Source organism: Dipodomys ordii, unplaced genomic scaffold (genome assembly GCF_000151885.1).
Source record: "Dipodomys ordii isolate 6190 unplaced genomic scaffold, Dord_2.0 Scaffold47, whole genome shotgun sequence".
Classification (NCBI taxonomy): Eukaryota; Metazoa; Chordata; class Mammalia; order Rodentia; family Heteromyidae; genus Dipodomys; species Dipodomys ordii.
This window is the reverse complement of record NW_012267263.1, coordinates 5,516,947-5,539,980: the sequence shown is the minus strand read 5'-3', so window position 1 is coordinate 5,539,980 and position 23,034 is coordinate 5,516,947. Positions and strand designations below refer to the sequence as shown.

General features: G+C 39.4%; 1 protein-coding gene and 1 pseudogene across 1 annotated transcript in view; one reads left to right on the top strand and one right to left on the bottom strand.

Moving 5' to 3' along the window:
• Aff3 (AF4/FMR2 family, member 3) overlaps window positions 1–23,034 on the top strand; it is a 436,486-nt gene that overhangs the window by 99,918 nt on the left and 313,534 nt on the right. The window lies entirely within an intron of this gene.
• On the bottom strand, window positions 562–1,131 carry LOC105988253 (annotated as a pseudogene).

Here is a 23,034-nt window from a genome sequence, read left to right as displayed (position 1 = left end):
TGAGCTGCCTAGTGACCCTGTCTCAAAAAACAACAAAAACAAGGGCCAGGGATGTAACTCAGTGATACATCATTTGCCTCCATATGCAAGGCTCTGGGTCTGATGCCCAACACCTCTGAACAAGCAAAATCTCCATAACAAAAAACTACCTTTGTATTTTGTTTACACACACACAAACACACACACAAAAAAATACAGGATGGTCCTTCAACATAGCAGTTAAAGACAAGCTGTTTTTATTAATGACCAAAAAAAAATATTGCCTAATATTTAAAAAAAAACCCAACCTGTTCCTGAATGCAGAGGAAATATACCATGGAATTAAATAGTCTTTTCTGATAAAAGAAGCAACTACGGAAAACCTTTATTATATTTGTCAAAGTACCCAGTGCTGTTGAGGAAAAAAAACCCAAAAAACTCAACAACTCTTCCAATACTACTTTCAAAACCATTATCAAACTTGATTTTCTTTAGACTGTAGTTATTGTTTCATACCATTAATTAAAAAACCAAGACTCAGATTATATATATATATATATATATATAAAACAACGCAAACAATTATTGAGCTTCATCTTCTGGACAAAAATGCCAAGTTAGTCTCTCTTCATGAAATGCAATTACAATCTGAGGACATTTCATATTCGCCTCTTTTGCCAGCACCAAGTCAGCTTCATCTGAATCTTTCCATTTCATGAGAAACATCAATTCTCCACTGCTGTCTGTGGCGCCAATTATTCGTTCAGGAATCTAGACCCCTGGCAAAGCTTCTTGGTTTGTCAGCAGTATCTCTTTTCTTCTTTGATTTGCTATCATCAGATTCACTGTATGATAAGGATTTTCCCTGTGTACCATCCTTTTCTTTACTAGCTTTTTGAGAGTTAAGAAATGCTTCAATTTATTCTGGACAATCGAAATTTTCTTCAGGTTCCCAAGTATTATTGGCATCTGTAAAACCTTTCCACTTCAGGAAATATTCTATCTTCCCATTCACTACACGTCGGTCCAGTACTTTTTCCACAACAAATTCTTCAGGCTCTGCTTCTTCAACTTTTTTACTCTTTCCATTCTGTTTCTTTCCCATTTTTGCAATGTAGTTTTGTTAGAGGCCATTTTTAATTGTAGACTTGAAGAGCTATTACTCAGATACCCCCGGTCGTGATCCTGCAGCAGCAGCAGCGTCTTGGAGTTACAAGCAAGCACAGATAGATTAAGCAACCTTAATCAGAAAAATCTTAAATCCCAGATGTTCCAAAATTGGAGACATTTTAGACGTAGGTCTTATTTCAAAGGTATCTATCTCTGTGTAGAAGCACTCTCTCCAAAATCTAAACCTGTCTGGTCCCAAACAGGTTGAATAAGAGATACTGAAACTGTACTATTTTTAAAATTGATCAGTATGTACTGTTTTCATAATTTTAGATATTTATATGGTTTATTATTCAAATATATACTTATTTTTATGTACTCAATACAGACACACAGTTTTACTGTTGCTGAACGTTGTCCCACATCCTGAGCCTATAGTATTGTATGTGAGCATATAGCATTGATTTCCCAATGAGCATTTTTTCCCCCAATTTAACATCTCTAAAATTGGAATTTGTCTTACAATATGTTGAGTCGTAATGTAGCTAGAGAAGGTTTTCTTCCTAAATCTCACACAGGATTGCGTGTATTATACTGTTAACATCTAAGGATCATTGAAACTGGATGTAATAATACAGTTATAATTGGACACATACTTTTGTGTGCAAGCAATCATTTTTACTTATTTATTTTATTTGGAAAATTGAGGTTTTGCATTTTTGTGTGTCTTGGAGAAAAATGGTTCCAATATAGAATGCCCTTGTGTCCTTGGTATAATAAACTTATAGTTAAAAAACAAGAGTAGAGTAATTGAGTGCCGGTGGCTCACACCATGATCATAGCTGCTCAGGAGGCTGAGATCTCAGGATTGTGGTTTGAAGCCAGACAGGGCAGGAAAGGCCATGAAACTCTTATCTCCAATTAATCACAGAAAAAATGTGCAGTAGCTCGAGTGGTAGAGTGCTAGCCTTAAGCAAAAGGAGCTTAGGTATAATGCCCAAACCTAGAGTCTAAGGTCCAACACTGAAAAAAAAATTTTTTTTAAGTAGAATAAAAAATTAGTATAGTGAATGGGATTCAGAAGAATGTAGCCACTAAATTTTACTGTATTTCTTCCCTTATTATGCATGAGACATTTTTCCAAATAACTTAAATCATCTTAGTGGTTGTATCATATAGGATATTGGCAATGTATGATATGTATGTGTATAACTTGTATCATTTTTCTTTGTTTTTCATTTGATTACTTTATAATATTGCTTTAAGAAAGCCCAATTATGCAATTCTAGATTACTCAGAAAAGTTAAATTTAGAGATTATTCTTTCCTTAATATAGAATTACAGGATATTCTCAAATCAACCTTGATTCACAAAGTTTAGTTTGCATGAAGTTTTACAAGCGCATCTATCAGATAAAGTGAACTATACCTTCATTGATGAAGTACACCTGCATTGCTGAGGTACACCTGCACCCCGATTGATTGGTAAACCTTGAGGTGAAAAGGTATACCTGCACTGAGAGCTGAGTCAACAATAGAACTCATCTAAATGCACTCTAACATGTAGTAAGCTCTGTGTGTGTATTTAAGGCATTATTCCAAATAGGCTCCCACTAGGGATTAGAGTTTATCACTCATTGATTTTAAACAAATGCTCCATTTTTTCTATCCATGTAAGGACATATTTCCATATGTAGAGATATTAATCACTAATTATAGCATGTGACTTCCAGATTTTCTAAATTTATAATGCTATAAATTATTTATACTGTTTATTAAAGTTTATACTTTTCAGTACATGAGTATGCAGCTTAAATAGTCATGAGCAAATATATCCAAAATCTATATTTTATGAACAACATTAATGACTGCCATGCACAGGGTTTTGTAGGAACAGCTAGGAGGGACCTTTATGTCTGACTGAGGTGGAAATTTCTTCTAAGCAGTGATTTAAAAAGTTCGTATGGTTAGAGGGAAAGACATTTGCAGAACTTGGAGCTATAGGCTCGGATGTGAATTTGACAAGAATTGAAAGGGATGACTCTGGGACCAGGTCATAAAATGCCTTCTTAGTTGTGACAAGCAGTTGTCCTTTTGTTCTAAGGGCCCCGCAATCAGTGTCTTGAGAAGGGAAATAATATGATCATGTGGGAGTTTGAGAGAGATCACTGTGGCTTCAATGAGAGGAAGTACTTTTTTAGTTACTTTTGTATTACTTTAAATTCTTGAGGCAATTAATTTACAAAGCAAAAAAAGTTATTTTGGATTACAGTTGTATAGCTTCCAATTTAAGACCACACTGGCTTATTAATAAGCTTTCTCACAAGGGCTGTACAAGATGCCAAGGACACAAGTCAGAGCATCTAAAGAGCCAGGAAAGAGAGAGAACCCAAAATCCCATAAGAGGTATGGACCACTCCCAAACTCTCCACCCCCTAACAGTCCTCAGAACTTCTTTATAGTACCATCCTGAAGACCAGGCCTTTCACACATGGACCTTTGAAGGACATTACCCATATTCACAGCATAGCTCCACTGGAGAAGTAGCTAGTGCAGCTACACAGAATAGGAAGTTAGTATTCATGTGGTGAGAAAGACCAGGAGCATGAGCTAGAATTTACAACTGTAGTAGTATTGAGTAGTATCCAGATACTGTTATAGCTAGCTAGCTGTGAGGGTGACACAAAGGACTCTCAGATTCCCAGCTTGGGTAGTTGGTTGGAAGGGTAGAAATGGTGGCCACATGAAGAAGGGTTTAGTCCACATAATGAATATCTCTAAGTTTCTTTGGCAATGGAATAGTGAGGGGAGAATGAAGGTTTAGCCAAGCCAGTGGGATTGGCAGAACCTATTGGAGATGGTCAAGTGGAAAAACACAGATGAAGCTACAGCCTACAGATAATGTTTAAATTTTCATTCAGCCAATGACATAATTTACATGCAAATGAGATCCAGGGCAGAAAAATAGCAGGCTAGCTAATTAGACTTAAAGCATTGTGCAGGAAAAGTCTAGAGCCTCAGAAGAGTTGAGAGGAAGAGAAGAGAGGATTACCACCTTTCATTTGTTTAGTGCCATGCTATGCAGTAAATTCATAGCTCGATGATGTGTGCCCATAGAAACATGCATGCAAACATATATACCTGCATTATGTTTACTCATATGGAAAAACTGCCATGAGAGGGGACTAAGTTTTGCCCAAGTATGTGGCTAATTCTGCACTTGTAACTCTGGAGAAGGAAGAAAATGAGCATTATTGTGCATACTGTGCTCCTTCTAGCAACCTGCTGTCATGGAAAATGTGCCAGACCTATTTAGTGGCAGTTGTCCAAACCTGCCAGACAACTTTTCATCATGGGCATTTCCCCCTTTGACTGTACCCATGGCTACTGCACTGTTCCTGCCCAGGGCTGCTTTAGCAGCTGCTAGAACCACATTGCCAACATCCTGTGACCTCCAGAGAATCCCAGGCCCAGTCTGGCCACCAAGACACTTGCAGTCATTAAATGCCACTGTATCAAGAGCTCACTGGATCCTGCTCCAGTCCGTAGGAGATAAAATTCTTGTGCCTTACCAAATGCTGAGCATGTTTTTCTACTCCGGCCCACTGAGGGATCTTTGGAGGCAGCAGTAGTTTAAGGGTCAAAGAAGCCAAAGAGCTCCTGAATAGTCCTTGGTAGTGACCAAGAAGAAGTCTGTATTTTCCTGGGAACATTTTTCAAGTTTGAGAGCTCTTGTGAAGATGACCCAAACCAAATTTGTAATCTTTTAGCAGTCTTTACATCCTGAAAGCTGTGTATCCCCTGGGGTATGATAATTTAATGCAAGTGGGTTTGGGGCTGAAATTGCAGTATCAGGTGATGGACTTTCATCAGCATCACTGTTTCATTATGCAATGGTAATGCTGTCTCCATACACTGCAGTAAAACCCCGCTAGTGTAATTTCTCACACTAAGTTACAGCCTCTTCACAGGGTTCCCACTTTTCCTACACTTGAATTAAAATTCTTCTGGAGCCTTAATATCCCATTACATCCACAATGTTGTGAGCTTTCCACGGCCTTGCATTGAAATCTTTATGGGATCATTGCAATGCAGTTAAGTGATTATTGGAGCAGCCTGGTTTAACAATAAAGCCTTAAAAAGCCACTTCAGAATGTGCCCCATCCTGATTTCCAAAAGGTCTAAATTGCTTTGCTGTTTCAAGACATACCTTCAAAATATCCAAGGGCATTTGCCTATTTTAGAGATCTCTAACAATTTCTTTCTGATTAGCCAAAGGAATGAAAGTTTGGTTCCATTGTCTTTTATTATATTTCTTAAAGACTTGACTTGTGGTCATATGTTTCTTGGCTGTGTGGTTCACATTTGAACTAGGGCCCCATAGATGTAGATTTGGTGAGAAAGGTTGTACTAAAATGTTAAGCCAATTTGGTGGCTTTCAGATGGCAGAGCCATCTGCTCTTTCTCCCTTCAAGCCCTTATGTCAGCAATATTTCTTTCATGATAACATTTATTTATCAAAGTTTATGCTACTTTGACTTTTTATAAAATACCAGTGAAGATAAATGGATCGATTGACCTCAGGAGCAGTTTATTTATCCCTTTAGTCACACTTCAGTGGCAAAATCAATACCCTTCTGAAATACCTGATATTACAGCCATGCCAGGAAGTACTGACATTCCTGAGCTATGTGCAAGGGGAACTAAAATTTATTATCAACTTAGATTTTTTAGTACCTGTATTGATTTTCCTGGAGATGCTTGTGAATTTTTATTTATCTGTAGCTGAGCCAAGTGACCTTTGTTTCAGAAAGCTGCAGTTTAAACTTGGAAAGGCTGGGAGAGTAAGGAGGACTTGAATATATTTGTGCATTTTGAGTTAAAAGGAGGAGTTTTAAAATTATTATTTTACAGGTGATTACAGAGGAGTTACAATTACATAAGTCAAGTAATGAGTACATTTCTTTTTGCACAGTGTCATTTCTTCCCCCATTTTCTCCTAGTTTTTTCCCTCCCAAGTGAGTTTTTTCCCCTAGAAGTGGACTTTTTGTCCTTAATATTCAGCATTTTTAGTCCTATATTATGTTGTTAAAATTCAGACATATCAAATTCAAAAGAACTTATTAAAGATGTGTGTCTAGCTCTGACAGGAGGAGGTTAGATTGGCATAAGCAGAAAAATAGAGAAAGAGGAGATGGCAGGAAACATGCTGGGCTCCTGGTGGCAGGTAAGGAAGAGTATACCCCTTTTGTGAGTGGCAGCAGCCATGGGAGGCAGAGTGACCACCGTGAGAGGGACTGGTCAGCATAGCCTTGGATTCCAGCCAGTGGAGACAGTGAGAGCTGCTTAGACTTTTATGGTGAGATGAAAATATAACGTTGGAAAACCATTCTAATGGTTTTCTTAGGATGTTGAGCACAGAAGAGGCTTCCTAGGGGAGAGGACTCACTAAGAAGCTGACTTCAAGGATGCAGGCAGTGGGCAGACTAGGGGCTGGCATGAATGAGGACAGGATTGAGGATAAGATATCATACGACTCAGGGACATAGGAGGTGGTAATAACTGACAGTATCCAGGTTCCAGTTGTGCATAGAAGCACTCTTCTACACTCTTAGTTTCTTCTCAAAGTTTCTGATGCTCCAGAGGTGTGGAATGCTAAGGTCATGGTCGTGAATTAACGTAATGAGGAGTTAAGAATGTGGAATGTGGCTGTAGGACTCTATATAAGGTCTCCTCTCTCTTTGCATGACAACTTATCTCTCCACCAGCATGATTAAATAAGATAATGTAGTAAGCATCTTTCTACGCACCAAGTACTAGCTTGAATAATGTGACTAGTTATTATCTGTCTTGAAAATTATACTGCATAGAGAAAACATAGATTCCTAGTAAAGCAAAAGCATTCTTAGGATGAGAGCTTAGATGACTCCACTTCACAAATACTTTTCATTAACAGGGAGAGAGCCTCATCATGTGCTCAGTGGAAATTACAGGGAGGGTTAGAGATAGAAGAACCTGGAGATTTGTTGACCCAGCTTCTTGAATAAGGTCTTCAGTGTTTTTCAGGAATTAATCATTTGAAAGGATTTTTTCCTTATCACTTCACAATAAATGTGTGTCATTAAACTGACAGGTCATAGTTTTGTTTTATGATTCAGAAGCTCTTAAATGTATTAAATTCATTGGATATACCTAATCCTTTTTTTTAAACTATCATTTTAATTTATTATTTATTGGCATTTGCCAACTACATTCTCATTACTCCATTGGGAAAATAAAAAGGAATAGTTGTGCCATTCACTCCAAAAGGAATGGCTGATGCCTATAATACTAGCTACTCAAGAGTGTGAGATCTGATAATCACAGTTTGAAGTCAGGCCGGGCAGGAAAGTCCATCTCCAAGTAACCACCAAAAAAGCTGGTAGTATAGTTGTGAATAAAGTGTTAGTAGTGCAGTAGCATAAAAGTTTAAGGACAGTGCCCAGGCCCTGAGTTCAAGCCCAAGAATTGACACTGATCAAAAAGAACAAGACCTTCAAATGGTAATATAATAAGTTAGGTGAGTAGGTATTTTCACAATAAAAGAAAAAAAAAGTCAAGGCCAATGCTCAAGCCCTGAGTTCAAGACCCAGGATGGCACACACACACACACACACACACACACACACACACACACACACATCTAACTTCAGATAGTCCTGTGGATAGATGCAGTATGTCAAGGAAAGATGAATCTTGTAGTCCATGTAAATATGTCTGGGTTTGAGCAGTCTGAATTTCTAAGCTCAGGGGCATGGAATGTATATAATTCAACTTCAAAAAGCATCAAATTCTTTTGAATGGATTCTTGTATGAATTTCCTTCTCAAGTCTGGAGAAATTCTCTTGTTGGGATGGTAAGCAGACTTTGTCTTGTCAGAGTAGAGTGTAGCAGGAATTTGAACATTTGGAAATGGAAGCCTTGTGGATTGGCAGTTCCACTTTTATTTTTCTTTCTTTTGTCAGTCTTGGGGCTTGAACTCTGGGCCTAGGCGCTGTCCCTGAGCTCATCAGGTCAAGGTGAGCATTCTACCACTTGAGCCACAGTGCCACTTCTGGTTTTTTGGTAGTTAATTGGAGATAAGAGTCTCACAGACTTTCTTGCCTGGATCCTCAGATCCAGTGATCCTCAGATCTCAGCTTCCTGAGTAGCTAGGATTACAGGCATGAGACACCAGTGCCTGGCTGGCAGTTCCACTTCTAAGAATGTTTCTGGCAGAAATAGTCATACAGGTACATCAAGAATATTAGTAGAGGGAAAAGCTCTGAGGCTTTTTTTTTTTTTTTTTGGAAACAGATAAAGCTCCTTTAGGATGAGAGAACACATTGTTGAATACTGGGCCTCACCATGTGGACTGGGCTCACCTAACAGCCATTCTCTATGTCACTGATTCAAAAATACCCCTGCTCATTCAGCTATCCATATGTAAATGAGAATCAAGATTAAAGGAGGAAATGGGTCAGGATGCATATTCCTTGACTGGACAGATGAGGGACAGATGTTGGCATTTGTGCCCTGTTGTCTTACTATTTTGATAGTCAAATATTGTTTCTTAAGTAGCCATGAGAATAGGCAACCTTTGGAAGATACTCCCCTAAGTAATATAAAATAGTAGGGAACATAATCATTTTAAGTAATTTAATTTCACAAACTGATCTGTTTGAATATTTGTTTAATTTACTAATAGCGTTTGGATGAATATTTGGTACCCTGAATTTGTGTGAAGGTCAGAACATAGCATTTAAAGCCCGTTGGTAGATATATTAGATCCCTAAATAAAATAAGAAACAAACAATTCTTAGTGTGCTTGCACAGTTACTAAATCATTTATTCATTTATGTATTTGGCTGTACTGGAGTTTGAACTCAGAACTTGGCACTCTACCACTCAAGCCATGCCCTCAGTCCTTTTGTGCTTAGTTATTTTTTTAGTAGGGTTTTAGACATTTTGCTTTGAGCCAGCCTCAGGCCTTTATCATCCTACATATGCTACTGGGGAGTGGCTATGATTATAGACAGTACTTTAAAACAAATTTTTCAGGGAGAAGGCAACAGCTGTCTTCTTGAAGCAGTGTTGAAAAGAAGTTGAAAACAGAGAGGAAAATGACTCTCAATAGGAAAAGAACATGGTAGAACGTAGCCAAGAAACTTTTTCTGTACATGGTCAACTAGTACATAGTTTGAGTTTTGTGGGCCAGTTGGTCTCCATGGCAAATACCCAACACCATTATGGTGAAAGCAGCCATAGACACTATGTGAGTGAATGAGCATGCTTGTGTTACAATAAAATTTTATTTTACAAAAGCAAGTAGTAAGCAGGACTTGGCCCCCAAATTGTGGTTGTTGATACTGAAAACCAGGTAAGAGGAAAAGTAGTATTATTTTCCATATTTTTTGTTTTTTAGCCACTGAAATTATGATAGCACTCAGAGATTTGGTCCAGAGATTTACATTTATTTTTCTGACTCAGGATAAGTAATATGACATTGTTTTAAAACTGACAAGAGTATTGCTGCATTTTATAGGCACTAAATTCTTTTTTTTGGGGGGCGGGGCTGGGCCTGGGCACTGACTCTGAGCTTCTTTTTTTTTTTTTTTGTCGGTCGTGGGGCCTGAAATCTGGGCCTGGGCGCTGTCCCTCAGCTCTTCAGCAGGCTAGCGCTCCACCACTTGAGCCACAGCATCACTTCCGGCTTCTTCTGCTTATGTGGTGCTGCGGAATCGAACTCAGGGCCTCATGCATGCAAGGCAAGCACTCTACCACTGAGCCACCTTCCAGCCCAGGCACTAAATTCTTTTAAGACACCAGCTGGACAAGAGAGTTTTGGATGTCTAGTCATTTGAAACCCTGGATCTAATACAAATACCAAACCTGTACATTCCAAATTGCTTTGAGTGTAAACTTTATTTGGTATCTCTTTTAAAAAGTGGTACTTAAACAACAGATGCTGGAGGGGATGTGGCCAAAAAGGAACCCTACTGCATTGTTGGTGGGAGTGTAAAGTTGTTCAGTCACTTTGGAAAGCAGTATGGAGGTACCTCAAAAGACTCCACATAGAGCTCCCCACATAGAACACTATGTCTCCATCAGAAAGAATGACATCACCCCATTTGTTAGGAAATGGAAAGACTTGGAAAAAATTACAATAGGTGAAGTAAGCCAGGCCCAAAGAAACATAGGTCCCATGGTTTCCCTTATTTGAATAACTAGTATATGTCTGGGACAAGTAGAAAAGGTCAAAAGCTATATACCTATGACCAGATAGGATGAAGTTAAGTAAAATGAACCCCAAGATAGGGACACAAGTGGTTTTTTCTTTCTTGGTGTTTCTAACGTATTTGTAAGGTACCATTTGATTTTTGTTGTTGTTGTTGCTTTGTTTGTTCCTCCCCCACGGTATAACCCCTGTTTTCACTGTATTTGATGTTGGTATAATTTAGAGAGGGGAAGGGAAAAAACAAAATGTTTAAATAGGGATACGGGTTGACCCACTGCAACAATGAGATATAAAAGACACAAAAACAAACTTTACAATTTAGGGGGAGTGTAGTTGAGGAGGTGGGAGGGAAGGGATGGTAGGGGAAAAACAAAGGAGGAGGCAACAATGCTTGATAAGAAATTTATTCATTACCTTGCTCATGTAACTGTAACCCCTCTGTACAGTATTTTCACAATAAAAAACTTACTTAAAAAAGTGTGCTTAATTTTGTTAACTGGAAGCTTTATGAGTATCAAATTCAATGTAATAAAATTAAGAACAGTTAATAAGTCCAAACCAATAACAACTTTTACTAGAGCTTGCCAAGCATCAGGCAATATTATATATGGTTAAGTTTAACATTTAAAATTTAATTATTTAAATTTAATAGCAATGACTGTTTTGATAGCAACCTGCATTTCCATGTTATGGATGAAGGAGCTGAAGTTGAGTCCCTCTAAGATTTTATCTATGAGAGTCCAACCCAATGGTCTGACTATTGAGCTTGTGTGGCTTGTATTTACTATGTGGCCTATATTTACATTGAGCCTATGGCACAATTATTACCAGCTTATTAAAGTGTACCCTTTGGTTCTGAGGACAGTGTCCTTTTGCAGAGTTCTATATGTTTTAGTATAGAATAAAAGTTGTTAAAGATAGTATAAAATAAAAGTCCTTAAAGGTCAAGAAAATAAGTAATGACCATATCTTAAGTCCTGCCATTGATAAAGAAGGGAAATAAAGGCCAGCCCTACAAGGACTTGTCCAGGTAACCAGGAAGTGGTAGCTCTGGGAGGAGAGCCTGGGTCTCCTGACTCAGCTCTGAACAGGCTCTGCAGAAAGAAGCTTTTCGTGGAATCTGCTCTGCACAGGAACATTCTCACCTCCTCTGAATGGGTGGAATCCTGTAGTCCCTATGGTAGATATTAAACAGTGTAGTGAGCAGGGGGTAGTAGGATCAGTGAGCCAATTTCACCAGGGACTAATTCCCCAGCCACCTCCTCCAAAACCATCTTCCTGCTTGGGCTGCCTGGGGTCTGGGCTGGAATGTGAGTGGAAGGGTGCTGGGCTTTGGGAACAGGCAGACAGGCAGAGCCCTTTCAAGACTACCCCTCCCCCTCCCCTCCCCCTCCCCTCTCTTTCTCTCCTCCCTCCCTTCCTCCATTCTTCTCTCTCTCTCTCCTTTCCTTCCACTGTCATTAGGGCTTAAACTCAGGGCCTTGTGCTTTCCCTACTCTCACTTGGCTTTTTCACTCAAGGCTGACTCTCTACCACTATACTTCAAGCTTTGTGGAGGTTAATAAGAGATGAAGAGCTCATGGACTTTTCCGCCTGAACTGGCTTCAAATCTAAATCTTCACACCTCAGCATCCTAAGTAGCTAGGATTACAGGCACAAACCGCCAGCGACCAGCAGAGGTTTACATTCTTGATGTTGTGAGAAACATCCATCTCTACCTGGCACCCATGTGCCACAGGCCAGGGGTTAGCCAGCCCCTACCCTCCATGTGGGGCACAAGTGAAAGAGAAGCTTTTCTCCTAGGCTTCATCATCCTGCACAAGTGATGAGGAACTCAGACCCTTGCTGTAGGCCTTAACACTTTTATCTGCTGCTGCTCCTTTCTCCTCTTATTTATCAGTATTCCTTATTCTGTATCTCTGATGTTTTGAAATCTTGAGGCTCCTTGCTGACACTTGAGAGACAACCCTTGTCATGGCTGGCTACTTCCCAGAGAGAAAATGACTGATCTGCTACTGCTGGAAGCTGGCCATTCCATTAACAAACCAACCAGTCTAGATTCTACACACCAGCCATTCACCTCAGACTGAGGCTCTCATACTCTGGACTCCAATCCCATACCCTCATCATTGTAGCACAGGTATAAATTACTTGAAATAATCCCTACTTCCCTAAACCCACTGAAATCAAACTTTCTATCCTTGGCCTTCCTACCCTCCCTTCTCCGACTTCCTTATCAAAATCACAATAAAGAAAGACTAACTCATGTATACCTTCTCTCCTGACCAAGTCTGATTCTTCCCCAATGTTTTCTCTCCCTCTTTGATTTACTGTCCTTGCCAGTCTTACATCAATAATGATGAAACAGGCATTTTAAACAACACTTCCCCAGCTCTAAGCTTGGTTATCTGAAAGATACCAGTCCTGGGGAAAGTGTGCCCAGTGAGCAAGAAAATCAGCTCCTAATTCTTTCTACTCCCTGGATGGAGGTGAGTGGGGAAGAACCAGCTGGCAGGCCACAGATGCTGCATCTGGTAAGCCAGGGCCATGCAGGAGTCACTTCTGCCTAGACAGAATTAAGGCTCATCAAAGGCTGTTCTTGGCCTCCTGCTGTTTGAAGGGCGGTGGGGGTGGGGGGAGCAGCAGTGCCATTCATGCTGGAGTACTATGGCTGTAAGAAAGGGCTGACCTCAGAGAAGTGATATGCCTCTTCCTCCTGCTCAGGCTTCCATCCGTCTCTGGCTCAGGAACATTTGCTCAGGCATCATGGCTCTTCTAGACAGGGCTTGTCTTGTGTTTGTCTCAATTAGAAATGAGACATCAACAGAGTGTATCTTGATCAGTTGTTTAAAGCCTGTGTGAGTTCCTTTCCATTCTTATTATATTTCTAATAGAAAGTTAATGTCAAAGAAAAATTACTAGAAGCAAAGCATTTGAACGTACATCTTCCCCATGTGTATGCAAAGCATGGTTCCAGTACTCCCCTGAGGATACCAAAGTTCGTGAGTGCTCAAGTCACTCTATATAGTTGCCTGACATTACTATGTAACCCGTATACATCCACCTATAGATTCTAAATAATCTCTAGATGACTTACCTTACCTAATACAGTATGAGTGCTAAGTAAATAGTTGATATGTTGTTTAGGGACTGAAAGAAATCTATGCATGTTGGATGTTAATGTTATTTTTCTCCAATATTTTCAGACTTTGGTTTATTTAATCCACACATAGAACCCGTGGTTACAGAGGGCTATCTACATAAAGGGCTGTCTCTATTAAAACCCTGAACCTATCCCTAATGGCCAATCTTGTCTAGCTCCTAAACTGTGTAAGCATCATAGCTCAAAACCTACCCTGACATGTCTCTCCACTGATCTAGTAGAAGTGGCTGCCTGTAGATTTCCAGGGTGGTCATAGGCTCCAGTGGGCTGAGATGACATCTGTGATTCTCTGGCTGTATGCCCTGGCATATGTGCAGCCACACTGACACAGAACATTTGGAGGGGCTGGCAATACCATAGTGAGGACCGGAAGACCAAGTCAAAAGTTCAGTTTTGCACAACCTGCACATCATGAGCAGAGGGTTCACTTGGGTTTTCTGGTACAAGGCAGAGTTACTGTGAAGTTTATCAAACTTCCATTTCAATTCTCTTGGGCTGTTTGGTAGTTCCTAAGACCCTCTGTTTAATTTTGTACTCATTATTTTGCTTTTTAAACATTATTTTTACGAAGATAGCTTTATAATTTTTAAGGGCCGAGAAAACCTGCCTCAGGCCCTGGGGAGGGGTTGTGTGGGTGTTATGTGATGTTTTTACTCCTATCTTGTAAATCTGTCCTGAGGAGAGCACATTTTGAGAGGATGTGTGTCAACATCATTCAGAAACAATGGCACCAACACCATTGCTCATAAGTGGATTCTAAATCTAGTATTTATAACATCTTAAAGAATGTGTTGAAACCTTTTATTTTTCTTCACAAGATGCAGATTTGTTAGGTTCTCTTTCTGGAGTATGAGAAAACTGATAAATTAGTGTTTTATTTCTAGGCAACATATCTGTCCTACTTCTAGGTTTTAGAATGAAAAAAGAAAAACTTTTAAAGGTTCAAAGCATGCAGCTATATCCTTTTTTTTTTTTTTTTGCCAGTTGTGGGGCTTGAACTCTGGGTCTGGGTGCTGTCCCTGAGGTCTTCAGCTCAAGGCTAACGCTCTACCACTTCAGCCATAGCACCACTTCCGGCTTTTTCTGCTCATGTGGTACTGAGGAATCGAATCCAGAGCCTCATGCATGCAAGGCAAGCGTTCTACCACTAAGCCACCTTCCCAGCCCAATATATTATTATTTTTATGACAGTCAAATTCTTCCTCTACCACCTTGAACCGATGGAGACTGGAAATCCTGTTTTCTTCCTTAAATGATGTAAAAGTCATTAAACAGGAAGCTTCTAAGGGATTAAAAAAAATGGGGCTGTGAATGCTATTGATTAGATGTCTTGTTGGCTTCATTGTTCAGTCCTCATTGGCCTCTTGGGCAGATGGAAACCCAAGAACAACATTACTGACATTTCCTTGGAAAAATGCAATACTTTGACAAAGACTGTTGCATGTTTTAAGAAAAGATACTGTTTTGATATGCATGTGTTAGTCCTTTCAGAAGTAGGAGTGTTTAAATGTACAACAGAGGAAGACTTCTTTTTAAAAAATATTTTTATTGTTATTGTAAAGGTGATAGACAAAGGGGTTACAAGTAAGGAGTACATTTCTCTTTTTTATATTTTTTATTGTAAAAAATAGTGTACAGAGGGGTTACAGTTACATGAGTAAGGTAATGAGTACATTTCCTATTGAGCATTGTTACCCCCTTTGTTTTTCTCCTACCATCCCTTCCCTCCCTACCTCCCCAACTCTTCCCTCTTCCCCCAGAGGAAGACTTCTTAAAGTCACCATGGAGGGTTAGATGTCCATTTGAAAGACTGAAAAGTCATTGTATGATAATGATTTTCACAAACTGCATTGAGCATGCCATTTTTAGAGAGAAATTGATGAAATGAGAAAACTAAAGGAAAGGATAGTATATTTATTTGCACTAGGACAATTATAACATTTAACTTGAATGAACATTTCTAGTTTTGTACCTATGAAATCTTGAATGGGTATGCACTCATTACCTTACTTATGTAACTAACCCCTCTGTACATCACCTTTACAATAACGTGTTATTAAAAATAGAATATGACAGAAAATAAAATAACATCTCAAAACAGCAATGTTCAAAATGTACACGTATACTCAAGTTTCTATTTAAGTGATAATTTTTATTCATTTGAAACTACATATGATTTTTTCCTGGATATATAGGTCTCTTAATATATTACACTACTTCTGTTGTCTGATTTCTTCGTTTAGTCTCAAGTTACTGTGAAGTATTACAGTATCTTATTTTTGGATTATGCCTACCCATCCCAGTATTTTACTAGGAATATACTTTGCCATCCTTTACTGTGTTATTATGTAAATAATTCTAGATATTAGTTCATTACTGAAACATGAAATGTAAAGTTTGGCTGTATATGGAGTATGGAGTTATTAATATAACCTTGCTGAATAAATAACTGCAGAGAGCAAGCTCTGAGGCTTTGTGGGTGTTATGGATGTTGGTGCAGCATTATGGATGGGCCTCACACATTATGGATAGGCCTCTCTCCTAATCTACTCACCTGTGAACCTAGGTTGCCAATATCTCATAGGTGGGTGGTAAAAAATCAGGAGGGAAGGGAAAGAGCTTCCCAAGAACTCACTGTATACTTGATAATTATTAGACTAGCTTAATAATTACCATAATAAAAGCAAATATTTATTGAATAAAGTCATGTTAAAAACTGGGATATACCTGTTCACATACATACATATATGCATGTCCTGATATTGAAGAGCTTGCCTTTTTTGAGGAAAAGCACACATATTTAAGTGATACAATTCAATGGGATACAGACTTTCCCAGAAATACACACTGTGATATTTTGTAAGCAAGAATAATTTATTGCTTTAAAAAATGATCCCATAAACACGTCAGATACTAAATTAGCAAGTACAGTTCTGAGACTTGCCTGAATAACCAGTTATTAAAAAGACTTAGGGTCTTGGAAGGCTTAATTGTCTTTCTGTTGACAAATGCTCCCTCCACCTACACCCCTGCCACAGGAATGACATCATTCCAAAAGAAATAGTGAGGAAATCAATTCTAGACAGACTTACTTCTGGACCCAGGGGCAGATTGTCTCTCTTAGAGCTGCATTGGGTAGGTGCTTTTTGCTTCAACCCTCTGACGTTGTGTTTCTAGCAGTGGAGGCTAAATTGAATGTGACCCAGAGGTTCAGGTGAACAGATTAGCTCAGCTGTCTTCTATCAGCAGCCCTGCTACTTTGGGGAACCCTAGGCTCAACAAGGGCAGAACTATTTTTCTTTCAAGCAGGGACTCATGATGTGGGGTCGACTAAGCTTTGCTTAGATAGGATGAAAATTTAAAAATATGCTGTAACTGGAAATTTATTAAGGGAACTGCATTATTTCCTAGAGCACTAGATATGAGTGAACTCAATATATTTAAAGATAGCTTTTCTAAGTTTAAAAATAAAATGCTTAAGAAAGTATCAAATCTTCTTATGAAATCTGCATTTTTCATTAATATTCTTCTTTTACAGTCCGCAAATCATATGTGATAATGGAATGTCTTCCTCAGCAGCCATACATCTGATACAACATACATATGTCTTATTGTCACTGATTTGTTCAGTTTGGCCAACACAACTTCTTCCATGGAAGTAGTTTTCGGGCCCTTCTCAAGTGGCCTTAGTCCAACAGACTTGAAGTTGAAGTCATCCAAAAGGCAACTATGGATTCTCTGACTGGCAAATGTGTATCTTTTGCATTTTTGAGCAAGCAGCAGGACACATGATGCTTTCAGCTCTGCTTCCAGACCTGACATCATGGCAATACATCCCACTGGCTGTGAGAGGCTGTCTGACCTTGTTCACATCTCCTTACATCTAAATAAATAAATAATAATATTGTTGTGCCATGCATATCAATGGACATCAGTAGGCTAAGGTAAGGGGTGGCTTCACTAGCAACTGCTGGCAAAGGACAAGTCAGTGCTTAGCTAACTGTGAAGTATGTACACACTGAACAAAATGAGCATGCTTGGCAAAGGCTATGTGAAAAGCATATTTTCAAAAAGATCTGTTTTGTATATTTTGGAAGATGTGCACCTGGGAACTGGAAGTCTGGTTCAAGTGATAGAGTGCTAGCCATGAGCAAAAAGCTGGAGGTTCTGAGTTCAAGTCTAGTACTGTCTGCACAGAGAGAGAGAGAGAGAGAGAGAGAGGTGGTGGTAAAGATCTTATTATTTTTCCCCAATCACTACTTAGGAATAAGTAGGATCAGTAAACTTTCACTGTCTACATGTTACCATCGTCCTTGTGCCACGATCCTGACATAACACTATATGGTAGGGGATGAGAACAATATATCTAGTTGATAACAGATAAGCCTTTCTTACCCATAAGGAGCAGCCCAACCACGAAATGCTTTACAAAGTCAGCCCTCTATAGTCTACTCAGAACTGAAACCAGTCCTTCTAATGTGTGGCTTCCAATGCTCAAGTGACTGGCTGAGTTTTTCTCCCAAACAGGAATATGTGGTAATGCAGTCAACAAACAGATTGAGTCTTTGTTGCTTTGTATGTCCCTCCCCCAAGATATAACCCCTGTTTTCACTGTATTTGATATTAGTATAATTTTGGGAGGGGAAGGGAAAAAATAAATTGTTTAAATAGGGATACAGGTGGACCCATTGAGCAATGAGATGTACAAGACGTTATGTCGAAAACAAACTTTACAACTTTGGTGTGGGGGGAAGTAGGGGGGGTTGGGGGAAGGGGGAGCTGGGAAGAGATGGGAAGGGGAAACAAAGGAGGAGGCAACAATGCTTGATAAGAAATGTACTCATTACCTTGCTCATGTAATTGTAACCCCTCTGTACGTTATTTTCACAATAAAAACAAAAACAGATTGAACTTAGACTTGTTGAACTTGTCCTAGAGAAGGACCACATAGGGTTCCATATCTTGTACTACTTTTAAAACTTGTAGTTTTAAAGAAGCTAAGAATAGAATTGTCAAAGCTTAAAAAAAAAAACAACTACCTTCACCTTGCAGCTGGGTTCTATAACTCACACCTGTAATCCCAGCTACTTGAGAAGTGAAGATCAGGCTTGTCATTAGAAGCCAATCTGGGCAAAAAGTTAACATTATCCCATTTGATTCAGTAATCCAAGTGGGTCATATATCTTAACCTAGATACACAGGAGACATAAGCAGGAGGATCACTCTAGTACCCCTCCCCCAATATGAGAAGCTACCTGAAAAAAAAAACAAAAACTAAAGTGAAAAGAGCTGGGGATGTGGTTCAGGTTGTAGAATGCCACCCTAGCAAGTGGGATATTCAAAGTTAAAAAAAAAAAAAAGGCAAACCAAAATCCTGATACTCAACTGAAACTCATCTCTGTACAAACAGATCAGATGCTTAGAGCTTCTCGGTTTCTTCAGCCTCTTCAACTGAAGAGAGGAAAAAGAAATGACTGCTTATTTTATTTGTTAATTATATTAATCATTAAAAAAGTTTTAGCCAGGTGCCAGTGGCTCACACCTATAACAATCCTAGCTAATCAAGGCAGAGCTCTGAGGATTGAAGTTCAAAGCCATTCTGGGCATACAAATTTGTGAGACTCATGTCCCCAATTAACTAGACAAAAAACCAGAATTTAAATTGAAATTGAAAGCATGGCGCAAGTGGTAGAGAGCAGCATCCTTGAGCAAAAAAGCCAAGCAAGATCACAAAATCCTGACTTCAAGCCCCAAACTGGCACCATGATAGTATTTTGATTAAATTTATCTCTCTGTCACTCATGTCTTCCCTCCATACTCCTCTTTTTAAAGCAAATATTTTTTAAGTGGCAAGTTTTTGCTCTGGGTCTCTTGCTATGTTATATTGAGGGTATGTGCACAAGAATACCAGACACACTTCCTGACATCACTGAGTTGCTGGTAAGACTTCAATACATGTGTAATGTTAAATAGCTCAGTGACAAAGGAAAGAATAAGTATCAGACCAGAGAATGTGAATGTTGGGTATTAAAGAGGAAAATGAAGAGAAAGGCTTCATATGTGAAATAAGGTTTGAGCAGGCCAACAAATAAGAATTTGCTTTTGTTTTTGTTTTGGCAGTACAGAGATTTGAACTCAGGGCCATGCACTGAGTTCAAATTCTTGAACTGAGCACTGCTGGCAGGTGCTCTGCCACTTGACCCATCACACAATCAGTCCTTTTCCAGATTTATGATTTAGTATAGAATCTCACTTTATATCTAGGCCAGACTAGACTGCAGTTTCCTTATCTGTGCCTTCCTTTGTTGCTGAGATGATAGGTATGTGCCACTGAGCCTAGCCATTGTGCTTCCCTCAGAGCTTGAAATGATAAGCAGGTACCATGTGCCCAGTCATGAAATGAGTTAAGAGTCTTGATTTTTATGCTTGACTGGTCTCAAACACAGTACTTAGATTTCTGTCTCTCAAGTAGCTAGGATTATAAACTTAGGCTATCATGCCCAGATTCTGTGTTTTTAAATTTTTTCCCTCCCTCCTTCTCTCCCTCCCTTCTTTCCTTTCTTCCTTCCTTTCCTCCCTCCCCCTCCCTTCCTCCCTTCTCCTCCCTCCCTCCCCTTCCCTCTTTATCTCCCTCCTCTACCCTCCTTCTCGACTTGACTTCCATCCATCTTCCCCCTCTCTCCCTCTCTCCCTCCCTCCCTCCCTCCCTCTCTCCCTCTCTCCCTCCGATCCTTCTTGGTGGTACTAGAGACAAAGCTTACACCATCAAGCTTAGTAGGCAGGCATTCTACCACTTGATTACCTTTTTGCATTTGTTATTTTCAAGGTAAGGTTTCTGGCATATGTATGCCCAAGCCAGTTTGAGCTATGATCTTCCTACTTGTATTAAGCAAACATCTCACTATTAAAATCTAGACTAATAAATAAATAAGCACAGTGAGTATGTAATCTATATTTCCAAGTTTCTGGCAGCAGATTTTAAATGTTTGCACCACAAAAAAGAATTAAAACCATATGAGGAGATTGGTATACTTGCATGATTTAATCATTCTGTACTGGGTACATGTATCAAAACATCACTTGATGACCCCATAAATAGCACAGTGAACATGATTTCTACACCTTTAGCATGACACATATTGGGATAAACTGAGGTACCATTTGTCCTGACTGTGCAAAACTTCAACTCTTTATTTTCCTTATGGAACAAATATGCATTATTCATGTCTGCAGTTACCTCATGGAGTAATCAAAATGAGTTCAGCATCTACATGATAAATGAGCTTCTTGCAATGAAAGATGAAATCTCAACCAATTTTAATTTGGTAAAATTTTACCAGCTGTGATGGTTTCTTTCCTCTTGAAATTTATAATAGTAATTCCATTCAGCCTTATTTTTATTGTCACATATACCTAAAGCCAAGTTTTCATTTATCTCTGGCTCAGTAGATGGCTTTCTGTGGATTTTAGATTTAGGATATTTCAGTTGCAAAGGGAAACAAAGCTGCCCTGGGGCAAGTGCAGGAAAATGATAGAAGAAAGAACGCGTTATTTTCCTTTCCTCCATTTGGTCGTGGTTTGTCAAAAGAAAAAGGACCTTTGAGAAATGTGGTACTTCTCTTCCAGATGAAACTGAAGGGTCACTCCAAAGATTAATGATTCTGAGATGTTAATTCAGCAGAGAATTTATTTTTAAAGGCAGAGATTTATTCTGAGCCAGAGGATTCTCAGTTCAGCTGGGGGACTAATGAAGCATGGGTTTTATTTTGTAGAGTTCCTAGTGGCACTGTCAGTCATTTGACATGGGTCCCGTTCACCCAGAATCTCGGATCTGGTTAAAAGCCTATCCATTCCAGCTGTGAGATCCTTCTTCATTGGGAATGCTCATAGAAAACCTTTAGGGGGTAGCTTATTTCTTTTATACTTGAAAGGTTTTATGTTCAAGAGTTCTGTGTTTTTGTGAAGATCCCATATTGCTGTGAATTCATATTAATTATTAACATATCATGAAGGTTAAAATACCCATTTTTCACAGTAGGGCACTTTTCTTCCCTGGATTATATATTGTTTTTCCTGCATGGTGTTAAATAGAAAACAATTTGTTAATATCTTCATAATTCTCTTAAGAGGCTTTATTTCTACTTTAAAGTATGTCTTTCATTGTTCGATACATCTTCAGAGTTAAATAGCTGTATAGAATAATTCTGTTTTCTTTCTCAGAAGTCACTTTTCCTTCATGACGTAAACCACAGTCTTCCCTCGCTCCTGTACCCTACTCACCAGTCATCTCAAGGGCCCCATTGGCCCTTGGCATTGACTTCTCCCTTACCAGTCTTCCATCATAAACCAAATAAATGTGCCCATAAAAATGTGTATCATTAGGAGAGAAAACTGACTGGGAGGGAAGGAGTGGCCATGCTTGGTGTCAGACTATAGTTTCTTCTTGAGGCAGGTTGTCATGGTGATAGTCTTGAGCCTACATCAAGTTCAGCCCATTGTGTTAAAAAGCAGGTTCCATAGCCGGGCGCTGGTGGCTCACGCCTGTAATCCTAGCTACTCAGGAGGCTGAGATCTGAGGATCTCGGTTCAAAGCCAGCCCGGGCAGGAGAGACCGTGAGATTCCTATCTCCAACAAACCACCAGAAAACCGGAAGTGGCGCTGTAGCTCAAGTGGTAGAGCGCTCGCCTTGAGCTGAAGAGCTGAGGGACAGTGCCCAGGCCCAGAGTTCAAGCCCCACGACCAACAACAAAAAAAAAAAAGCATGTTCCTGCCAGGTGCCAGTGGCTCACACCTGTAATCCTACCTATGCCAGAGGCTGAGATCTGAGGGTCACGGTTCAAAGCCAGCTCAGGGAGACTCTTATCTCTAATAAAATCGGAAGTGGTGCTGTGGCTCCAGTGGTACAACACTAGCCTTGAGCAGAAGAGCTGAGGGACAGCGCCCAGGCCCAGAGTTCAAGTCCCACAACCGACAAAAAAAAAAAGCATGTTCCCTATTTTAAAAAAACAACTGAATAAACTAGAATGTGATGTTTAGTGGGTTATACAGACTTTCCTGCAAGCTCCTGTTGGTCAGATTATGCCTTTCATCAAGGAAGATTGAGCCAGTCATCTAGAATTTGGCCATCACTTTCCCAATGTCTCAGTTCCCCATGGACCAGAAAAGTTTGAAGTTTTATTTAGAGTTGAGCCCCATGGTTTCAGGAAGCAGGCTTCCATAGCACACTGCTTATGAGGTGGTTTCTGTCGTAGCTGGATGCTTCCAGCCCCTCTCGGGGTATTTCTCCCACATGTTTACCTCATAGAATATAATGTCTTTAGAATGTCCAGTTAGGATGGTGATTATTTATTCTGCAGATTTGGGCTTGAGCACTCCCTTGTACAGATTAATTGCTTTTTCCTAGACATCAGACAAACTTTCATCAGCGCTATCATTTTGTCTCTTTATTTTATATACATTTATCCACAGAGAACAGTGAGAGCTCTCATACAAGCAAGGACAGCTAAAGAATGCAAAGAATGATTTA